Raw genomic sequence first — 11,542 nt, 5'->3', positions numbered from 1 at the left:
ATGAGTACTCCACCATTTATTTTTGTTTGGTCAAGCTCGAAGGAGATCATCCTTTACTTACTATTTGCCAGATAGAAGCTATAGATTCCATGTTTATGTTAGCACTCCCACTCAATTGCACTACCGTGTTCCCAAAATGTACGTATCACCCTGACCCAAAAGTAGGCTTAACTAACAAATCAAAGAACACGAATAGCCTCTTGAGATTGAGCCTAATCATAACAGGATTAAGATCATTTGATCTAGGATCAACTAGGCGATATTGACTTGAATAGATATTACGGTAAGTTTAATAAATCTAAGTCAAAGTTCAATATCGGTCCCTTTCGATGCATACTCCATGCATCCAACCTGAGCTTTACTTTAACCAATGCTCTGGAAAGAACATAGCATTTCTCCAAATGCAAGTAAACTCTGTTTTAGATTATCATATCAGTAAAACTCTATGTTTGATAAATCTAGGAATCTTTATTCACATAGTCATGTTTACTTTCCAATGTGTTGACGACACAATAAACATGATCAAGTATGTGAAAAGGGTTTCAGATGAATTCATACATTATGTACATATAATCATGAAATAAATCATGTGAACCATGCAACATTAAATGTTATTTCTGATCTATATTAATAAGTAAATCTGATTATATTGAAATGAGTTTTATTTAGGGCATAAAACCCAACATGTTTGATATGCAACGTGGCAGTTGGGAAGGGTTGTTGGGAACGTAGTTAAAATTTATTAACATTAAATGTGTAACTGTAAAAAATGAAACGCATGCAATGTGTATTTGTTGAGTAAATATCGATACTATGTCGATAGCTTGTCGATATAGGAATGGATTAATTACCATTGTACACTTGTCTGACATGCAAATTCCATTGGGAGTATATGTCGATATTATGTCGATGGTGTGTTGATTATATATCGATGAGGACTGCCACCTACATGTTTGGTAATGTTGTCGACATAATGTCGATAGTATGTCGACACATTGTCGATGATACGTGTCATACTTTCTGCTGTTGTTGTTATCGACATTATGTCGATTGATATCTATGGGATGTCGATATTTGTTTTTTTTTGGTGTTTTTTTCCTGTACTCACCTTGTTTGGTTTGAAATTGCAGGAGACAAAGTGTTTTTTGTTGTATCGTACGATGGTGTTTGGTTATGTGAGAATTATAATTGGATTTACAAAGCAGATAGCAGCTTGACGTTGACAGTTACAACTGAGACAACCCTACAAAATTGCGCCAAATTTTATATGAAGAGTTGGAGGTTGATCCTTTAGCGTATGATTTAAAGTTGGAGATTTGTTCCTTGTACATGAAGGGACAAATGGTTGCCCCAGAGGTTATTAAGAAAGAACGCCAACTGAGAACGTTCTTAGAGATGAGGGCAACAATGTCAAATACAGAGTTTATGCCATTATTCGTGACCAAGGTGAGAAAAGTTAGTAATTCGGAGCCTACGCCGCCTACTAATCCTCTCCCTTGGAGTGTGGTAGGATCTTACATTCCCGAAATAGATGTTGGGATTGGTGTGAATGAGGAGGTTCCGACCAATGTAGAGGTTCCGACCAATGTAGAGCAAGAACAAGAAGCGACAGGATTTCATCAGTTTGAGGAGTTCGATACAACCTTCTACAATAACGATCCTATTGTAGATTTGAATATGGACGATGAACATGATTTGGCAGTCGATGAAGCCGTAGCGGGACCTTCCTTGAGGTTAGAGTGTGTACCGAGTAACCATGGTACACAGCGAGAATGACAACCTCGTAGTGAAAATCGTACTACACCTGGAACTAGCAGTAGTCGACAAGGCAGAACTGAAGAACATGCTCATTCTTGTCATGCAACCTTCTCAACGTTCTCCTCTTTTGAAGTTTGTACCAAGTTCAAAGCTCCTATGTGGACAAAGGAAGATATAATGGAAAATCATGAGCTAACTACTTGTTTACAAAGTAAGGAAGCAGGGGTGATAGAGCTTGGTAATTTTTATGAAAACAAGGAAGAACTGAGACAAGTAGTGGGTAGGTTTGCACTTAATAACAATTTTGAGTGGATGGTGAAGAAGTCATCCCCTGATGTGTTGTACGTTACAGGCAAGGCTCCAGATTGTAAATGGAGATTGAGGGGGAAGAAGAAGACGCATTCTGACAACTTCGAGGTCACTGTATTTCACAATGAACACACATGTAACTTGAATGCGAGACGTTCAGATCACCGTCAAGCAGCACCATGGGTGGTTGTCCACCTTATTAAGGGGAAGTACACCCAAGATGGAACTAAGTACAAGGCTAAAGACATATAGAGGGACATGTTTTACAACTATGGTATCCAGATGAGTTATGTGAAGGCGTGGAGGTGCAGGGAGATGGGACTTACGTATGCTAGGGGTACGCCTGAGTTTTCATACATGAAGCTTCCTGGATACGTGTACATGCTGGAGCAGAAGAATCCAGGTACCATTACTGACTTGTATTTAGAGGATGAGTGATTCAAGTACTGTTTTATATCACTCGGTGCACGTAGAAGGGGCTTTTCTTATTGTCGTCCTGTTTTGAGTATCAATGGCACCTTCTTGAAGACGAAGTACGGCGGTATAATGTTAGTTGTTGTGGCATACGATGCGAACAACCAATTGTTGCCGGTTGCTTATGGTATCGTTGACAGTGAGAATAGCGACTCTTGGACGTATTTCTTACAGAAGTTGAGGGTAGCAATTGGCGTGGTTGAAAACTTAGTGTTTGTGTCAGATAGGCATCAAAGCATTGATCATGCTGTTGAACTCATTTTTCCCGAAGCAGTGTTCTGTGCACGCTATCACCACATTGTTATGAACGTGAACGCCAAGTTCAAGACTGATGCTTTTCACAACCAAATATATAATGTTGCTTACTCATGGTCGAAGACTGAATGTGATAGAGAGTTCGAGAAGCTTAGAAAGATGAATCCGGCCATTGCTGCATATGTTGAGAGTATAGGGTTTGAGAAGTGGGCTCACCCTTATTGTTTGGGCGATAGATACAACATCATGACCAGCAACGCTGCTGAAAGCTTCAATAGTGTTACAGAAGAGTTCAGGAAATATCCAATAACTACTTTGGTTGAATTTATTAGGTTCACACTGCAATCGTGGTTCGATGATCGCCTCGAAAATACTGACAAATGTACAACCCCTTTGGCCACACTCTTTGAAAAAAACTTGGCAAAAATTCATGAAAATGCAAGGTACAGGCGCGTCCAACGAAATGGAGCCAATTTGTATAACGTTGGTAGGGGACATAACGGCGAAAGAGGTGGTGATGTGAACCTAAATGAAAGAACATGCACCTGCGGCGTGTTTACGTTATTGAAACTCCCTTGCCTTCATGCATGTGCCGCAGCATTGAAAACGAATACAAGTGTGTACACGATTTGCTCACCTTATTATTTAAAAGAAATGTGGAAGAAGATTTACGATGATACCATCAATCTTGCTGGTGACGAGGATGATTGGGTTCTCCCAGAACACATCAAGAATATGAAAGTTGGGGTACCTGTGGAAAAGAAGCCTGTAGGTCGTCCAAGAAAAAGCAACGCTGGAAGAAGACGGGAGAACCGTTTCCCGTCTAGTGATAAAAAAGGATCTGTACCTCGAAACTGCAGCCGCTGTGACAGTTCAGGCCACAACAGAGCAACATGCAAAGCCCGCATTTGAGGCGTAGTATACTTATTCGTTGTAATAACATGTTTTCTATTTCAGGTTCGAAACTGCTTTAAAATAATGTTGAGGTTGAATATTTTTTGAATATTGTGATTATTTTAGGTTTAATAGTTATTTTTGTATGGGAATATATGTGTATATATCAATATTTTATATTTAAAACCACGAATAATTATCAAAATTTGAACGAATAATTAAATACAAGTAAAACAAAAATTGAAAAGGTTTTACTACAAAATTTATTATCAAAATAGTTTTTTATTTTTTCCCCAAAAAACTCTTTATTATATAAGAAAATTAGATAGATATGACTTCTCAGCCGACAAAAATTTGAAACCACGAAGTATCATCCAAAAGAAGAGAAAGTCTATATATACATAACTGTAATTTAATCACAAAATATACAATGTCACCATAATTACACATATAATCAGCCGATATTCTGGTAAAACAAATCAACACACCACCGTTCACGAAACAACTTGATCTGGCCTTGCGTGACATCGGTTACTCCACGTTGCATCATGAGATGCTCCACATACTCAATGCAATAAACGCCACAATCACCACTAAATGCAACATAAAATATAAAGTTAGTCCAATGTAAAACATATTTTAATACTATAGTACTTTTTTATCGCTATGTACCTGACTGTTGCCTTCGGAACTAAGTCGTGAGTGACTCGACTCGCATGCATTTTCAGAAGCGCGGTGATATCCTTATTAGTTAACGCCATGATCTGGTTGTTACTGTTGGGTTTTATGCCCTAAATAAAACTCTTTACAATCTGATTAGTTATCAATATAAGAAATTTGAAGTGATTGATGTTTGCATGAATTCTACATGCTAATGGTTTAAATATGTTTATTACATTTACACACAGAATCAGTTAAATCCAGATCATATGTTTATTCACAATTACAGTATCGTCAACACAGTGGAATGTGATTGTGATCATATGAATCAAAAGACTTGGTCCCTGTTTCATCAGTGTTATTGGGTTTACACTAATGTGATAATCAGCGATGATGTGTACTTACACTTGGAGTAAGTGTTATGTTCTTTCCAGGACATTAGTAAAGTATACTAGTTTCGAATGTATGGAGTATACATTGGACTGGACCGATATTGCAACTAAGTTAAGATATTACAAACTTACCGTTATACATATCTTTCCAAGTCAATATCAGTAGTTGATCTTAAGATTAAAAGAATCTAAATCCTGATATGCTTAGGCTCAACTCAGGAGTGCTATTCATGTTCTTTGATTTATTAGTTAAGCCTACTTTTGGGTCAGGGTGATACGTATATTTTAGGAACATGATAGTATGATTGAGTGGGAGTGCTGAACATAAATATGGAATCTATAGCGTCTACTGGTGTACAGAAGTCAAGTGATGATTCCCTTCGAGCTTAGCAAATAGAAGTAAATGGATGAGCTCTTGTTTAACTGACTAATTATTAGATCACTAAACACTATTTACAGGTAGCTAAGTGTTTTAAGGGGCAAAATACATTGAGGGGTGAGAACGGTAAAGAAATCCCATCTCGATGTAGATCATCTATATAGAGGATCTTTAAATCACAATAAGATTATAACAATGGTTAAATGAGATAGTGTATTGATATCGTGGAACATACAATATGCTCTATATGTTGGGTTATATGCCCTAAATAAAACTCATTTCAATATAATCAGATTTACTTATTAATATAGATCAGAAATAACATTTAATGTTGCATGGTTCACATGATTTATTTCATGATTATATGTACATAATGTATAAATTCATCTGAAACCCTTTTCACATACTTGATCCTGTTTATTGTGTTGTCAACACATTGGAAAGTAAACATGACTATGTGAATAAAGTTTCCTAGATTTATCAGACACAGGGTTTTACTGATATGATAATCTACAACAGAGTTTACTTGCATTTGGAGAAGTGCTATGTTCTTTCCAGAGCATTGGTTAAAGTAAAGCTCAGGTTGGATGCATGGAGTATGCATCGGAAGGGACCGATATTGAACTTTGACTTAGATTTATTAAACTTACCGTAATATCTATTCAAGTCAATATCGCCTAGTTGATCCTAGATCAAATGATCTTAATCCTGATATGATTAGGCTCAATCTCAAGATACTATTCGTGTTCTTTGACTTGTTAGTTAAGCCTACTTTTAGGTCAGGGTGATACGTACATTTTGGGAATACGATAGTGCAATTGAGTGGGAGCGCTAACATAAACATGGAATCTATAACTTGTATCTGGCGAATAGTAAGCAAAGGATGATCTCCTTCGAGCTTGACCAAACGAACATAAATGGTGGAGTACTCATTTCACATAAGCTGAAATATCATTTATATGGGGTTAAGTGTTTTAAGGAATAAATACATTGTAGGGTGTAACGGTAATTTAATCCCTTTACAGTGTAGATCATTCATATAGAGGATCATTGATCAAATTAGGATTATAACAATGGATAACTAATGATGTGTCTATATGGTGGAACATATAGATCATTCTATATACTGAGAGTGCAATTCTAAGTTCTATGCGTGGATTCAACGAAGAATTAATAAGTTAGTGAATTTTAGTGCTAAATTTTTGATCTACTTATTGGAAGCTCGGTTATATAGACCCATGGTCCCCGCACTAGTTGAGATAATATTGCTTGTAAGACTCATGTAATTGGTTTTGATTAATCAATTATAATTCTCAAATTAGACTATATCTATTTGTGAATTTTTCACTAAGTAAGGGCGAAATTGTAAAGAAAGAGTTTATATGGGCATATTTGTTAATTATGATACTTTGTATGGCTCAATTAATAAATATGATAAATGAAAATATTATTTAATAATTATTTATAGTTATTAAATAGTTAGAATTGGCATTTAAATGGTTGAATTAGAAAATTGGCGTTTTTGAGAAAATCAGATGCAGAAAAGATAAAACTGCAAAATTGCAAAAAGTGAGGCCCAAATCCACTATGTAGGGCCGGCCACTTTTGTAGGGTTTTTCCCTCTGATATTTTCATTATTTTAATGCCAAATAATTCAAACCTAACCCTAGTGGAATGCTATAAATAGATAGTGAAGGCTTCAGGAAAAATACACTTCTTCTCACACTTCTGATTCAGAAAAAACTGAGCCTCTCTCTCTCCCTATCTTTGGCCGAACCCACTCTCTCTTTCTTCTTCTCAAATTTCAAAATTCTTAGTGTATGAGTAGTGCCCACACACAGCAAGTGATACCTCAATCATAGTGAGGAAGATCGTGAAGAAAGACTTTCAGCAAGAAGGAGGTTTCAGCATCAAAGATTCAGAGAAAGAGATCCAGGTTCAGATATTGATAATGCTCTGCTACAGAAAGGAATCAAGGGCTAGATATCTGAACGGAAGGAGTCATATTATTCCGCTGCACCCAATGTAAGGTTTCTTAAACTTTATATGTGTTTAATTTATCGTTTTAGAAAGTTCATATTTAGGGTGTTAATAAACATACTTGTGAGTAGATCTAAGATCCTGGTAAAATAAATTCCAACAACTGGCCTCAGAGCCATGGTAATTGATTTACTTGCAAGAAATTTGGACTTTAAAACGATTGTTTGTTTGTTTTTGGATGGTATCATGTTGTATTGAGTGTTATTTGATGATTAATTGGTGTTTGTGAATTTTCGTTAAAAATTATTGAATATCTATTTCTGGAATTATTTTTATTGGATAGTATGGAAAAAATTAAGTAAGTTACTTTTTTACAGAACTCAATTTCGATTTAATTTGTATTAGTTGTGATTTTTTGAAGATTCGAAAAAATCGTGGCTGTGCTGAAATTTTCCTGCGATCGCGAAAGCTGTCTGTACAACTCACAATTTTTTCGTTTTTCTTCGATTTTTCATGCTTTTTCATGGAATTAACTTCCGATTTTTTGTGTAGTTCTACATTTATACTATTACTATTCCTAATTCAATTTCAATTATCATTATGAATTAATTTAATATTTTTTAAATTTAATTCATGATATTAGTGTAATTTGAATTTGAAAATACTAAATATCTATCTTTTTTGCTTAATTATCTATCTTATTTTTAAATTTGATTATATCTTATCTTATTTTTAAATTTAAGGTCAGATTTTAAATTTTTAAATTAAATCTTTTTTTAAATAATTTGACCTTATTTAAATTTAAAATAAGATAACTATAATCATGTAATTTTAAATAGATATAAGATATTTTGCTAACTTTTAAATTTTGTTATTTTATTTATTTAAATTACATTTAAAATCTGAAAAAGATATTCATTTATCTTTTCTTATTTTTTATTTATAAAATAACATTTAAATTTTAAAAGTAGTTAGCAAATTTTGAAATGATATTTAGGTTGGTTGAAACCTAATTTTTCAAAATTGTAGGTTTAATTTTAAATTTAAATTATTTTTTCAATTTTCGAATTTTTGAAATATTTTTTTTAAATTTTCGAAAAATTATTATTTTTTATTTAACTAATTATTTTCAAAATTAATAATTTAATTTAAAATTAAATAAATCCTACATCCAACTATCCAGCTAACCTTGTGGCAGGAGTTTGTGTTTTAGCTTATGTGTAAGTTTTCAAAACCTATTATTACTTGATTGTAAATAGCCATGGTTACTTTTTGCCAGATCTAATGATCTGATGGCTCCCTTGGTCAAGTTAATAATTTGTAACAGGTATATTTACAATCTTCTTTCATCTGTGTATGACCTAGCAACATGATAGGACCCATCCAAAGTGTGCCTGTGTGAGCCTATGTGTTTAATTTCATTATGGATGCATATAGGTTAATGTTGCTAAATAAAATATCATAGTTCTTGATAGATTTTATTTAGGCCCATTTAGTTTTTGGGCTTATTCAAATAATAACAGTTGTTCATTTTAAGGTTAAATTCCTCTTTTTTGGGCCTTGTGTGAGAGTTGGGAGCCATAGAAGTGGGTACGACATACTGAACCCAGCACCCCCTCACATGAACCACTCCAATTGTGAAGGCCCATTTGCCTGATTTGAATAACTGTACTAAGTTAATTAAACTAGTTTAACCTAATAAAATTGATTAGCAACATAATTAATTTCATTTATTTTGAAATTAATTTAAGAAAATTATAGTTTAAAGAATTTTTTATTCTAAGCTAAACTATATGTATTTTCTTGTATTTAATTAAATATAGAATTATAACCATTTAGATTCTTTCTGGAGCTTAATTTAAATTTTTCATTAAATATTCCTATTTAAGTTGATATTTAGTTATCTACAACTAACCAACTTAAATCTGAATATCTTTTGGATTTAAAATTTCAAAATTAAGTTGAGGAATTTTAGGCATTGGTTATTAAGATTCTTTAGATATTTTTTAAGTTAATATCTTTTCGAATATTAACTTAAAATGGAATATTTTAGATATTTTTTAAGTTAATATCTTTTCGAATATTAACTTAAAATGGAATATTTTCAAATTAAGTGGTTACAACTTAATTTTTGATATTTAATTAAATCTAAATTTGAAAATATTTAAGTTCTAGATTTCTTTTTTCTAATACAACTTAAATTAGATATTTTTTTTCAAATTGTGTGGAAAGGATACTTAGTGAAATAAGATATTTTCTAGATAGTTATTTCTAGACTACTTATTATTTCTAATGTTAAATAGGAAAATAATATACATTGTGAAAATAATTATTTATATAATTAATTTTGGTACAATTTATTTTAAGTATATTTTTCCTAGTATTAAACTAGAGATTAATAATTAAGCCTTCTCTACACTTAATTACTTATTTCTTTAATTTAATACATTTAATTAATTTGAAAATTAAATATCTAAGTTGATTTTCATCATGATACTTAAATATTTCTTTTTCATGACACTTAATTAAATAGAAAATTATTTTTAGTTGAAATTTATTTTTTCAACTAAATTTAAATAATTTTCAAAATATATTTTTTCTTTATTTTATTAATAAAATTTCGAAATTGCATTTCTTAAATGCTGGAATTTCGAATTTTATTTGAAAAATATATTAAAGTTGTAAATTATTTATTTTAATTTTGGACCAACTTAAATCAATGATTTTTTCATTAATTGATTTATTTAAAAATAAATGAATTAAAATATATTATTAGAAATTGAATTAATTAGTCAAAGGAAAATCTAGATAGATGATATTTTTGCTTGAAGTATTTTTCAAGTGTATTTAATTAAATAGAAAATTAATATTTAAGTTGATTTTCATCATCATACTTAAATATTTGAAATTTTTCTTATATATTTAATTAAATAGGAAAATTATATTTTTTGTTGTAAATTAATTTTATTAATTAATTTTGGGCCAACATTAAATTAGAATAATTTTTCCAGGATTAATTTTTTATTTTAACTTGCATTTTCGAAAATTGTGTCCTTGAATACTTTAATTTTTCGAAATGCAATATATATTTATAGAAAATTAAATTTGAGTTGTAAATTAATTTAAATTAATTTTGTAACAACTTAAATTAAATATTTTTCTAAATATTTATTGGAAATTATTACTAAGATGGAAATAATTCATGTTATTTTCATATCCATCTAAGTAAAATTTATAAATATTAAATTAAAATTTATATTTAGAATTTTTTCATCCTAAATTGGAAATTTTAATAAATATATATTTAAAATAAATAGATTAAATAAAGAGAATCAAAGAAAATACAACTCTCTTTAAATAATGAGCTTTATTATTAAGATATTCGATCTCCATTGTGGGTTTTACACCGCGTTTGTTTTAGTGAGTAATCCTCCCTAATGGAGGAACGTTCATTAGCAATTTCGCACCGTTTAACCACGCATGATAAGTAGTTTGTAAGTGTTTTGTATGGTATAGATCACCCTAATGGTGGCGACCATACTTGACTTGCAAATTATGAAACAATGGTGGAAGCTCATAAGATAGAATTGCCTTGACTCTCGCCTAAACGGGACAACGTTGAATTCCAATCTTGATCAAATAAAAGGTTGCTATAATGGTTATCATTTTAGATGAGCTGACAACTCTATTCAATGGATGATGCTTTGACTCTCGCCTAAACGGAACACTGTATCAGTTTGTTGAAAAATCTTGGAAATTATTTAGGATTGTAAGTTTTAGTATTTTCACTTGTCATTCCTACTTGCTATATGTTTATAATTTCTGAATTGTGTATGAATTTATATTGAACCATGTTATTTTCTGTTATTAAGTTGTAGTTTAATTTCGAATCTTCATTGTTGGTCTAACATGTTTGTTTTTCTAATGAGATAAATCCCTAATGGATTTTCACCATTAGACATACATAATAGTGTAAGATCTCGAAAGATAAATATTGTATATGCAACATCTAGCTGTTCATCAATTGATGACACCTTAGACTAGTATTTTTACAATATGAAACAAGAAGATTACATAAATAAGATTACTTTATCTTTCGCTAATCGAAGCATCGTTGGATTCTTATTTATAAACGAAATTATCCTAATTCCTCTTAGCTTATTCATTTCGAATTAGCTCATTAATATATCATTGGATGAATGGTCTATAAATCATTTCATGTCATTATATTTTCTCTTAAGAAATTAAATGACGCATATGATTATAATCCCGAAATTCTATTCCCAATTGATATAAATCTTCAATCTTAGAAATCTCCTACTTGTATGGGCAAATCAGACTTAGAGTTAAATTAGTAGTGGTGGTCCAAGATAGAATTACTCATTATATTTGGTATAAATTTAAGTCTTTGACTTTAATTTTAGATTCCAAATAGAAATTT

The sequence above is a fragment of the Cannabis sativa genome, chromosome 7 (genome assembly GCF_029168945.1).
Source record: "Cannabis sativa cultivar Pink pepper isolate KNU-18-1 chromosome 7, ASM2916894v1, whole genome shotgun sequence".
In the NCBI taxonomy this organism is placed as follows: Eukaryota; Viridiplantae; Streptophyta; class Magnoliopsida; order Rosales; family Cannabaceae; genus Cannabis; species Cannabis sativa.
The sequence above is the reverse complement of the archived record's forward strand: the minus strand, read 5'-3'. Positions refer to the sequence as shown.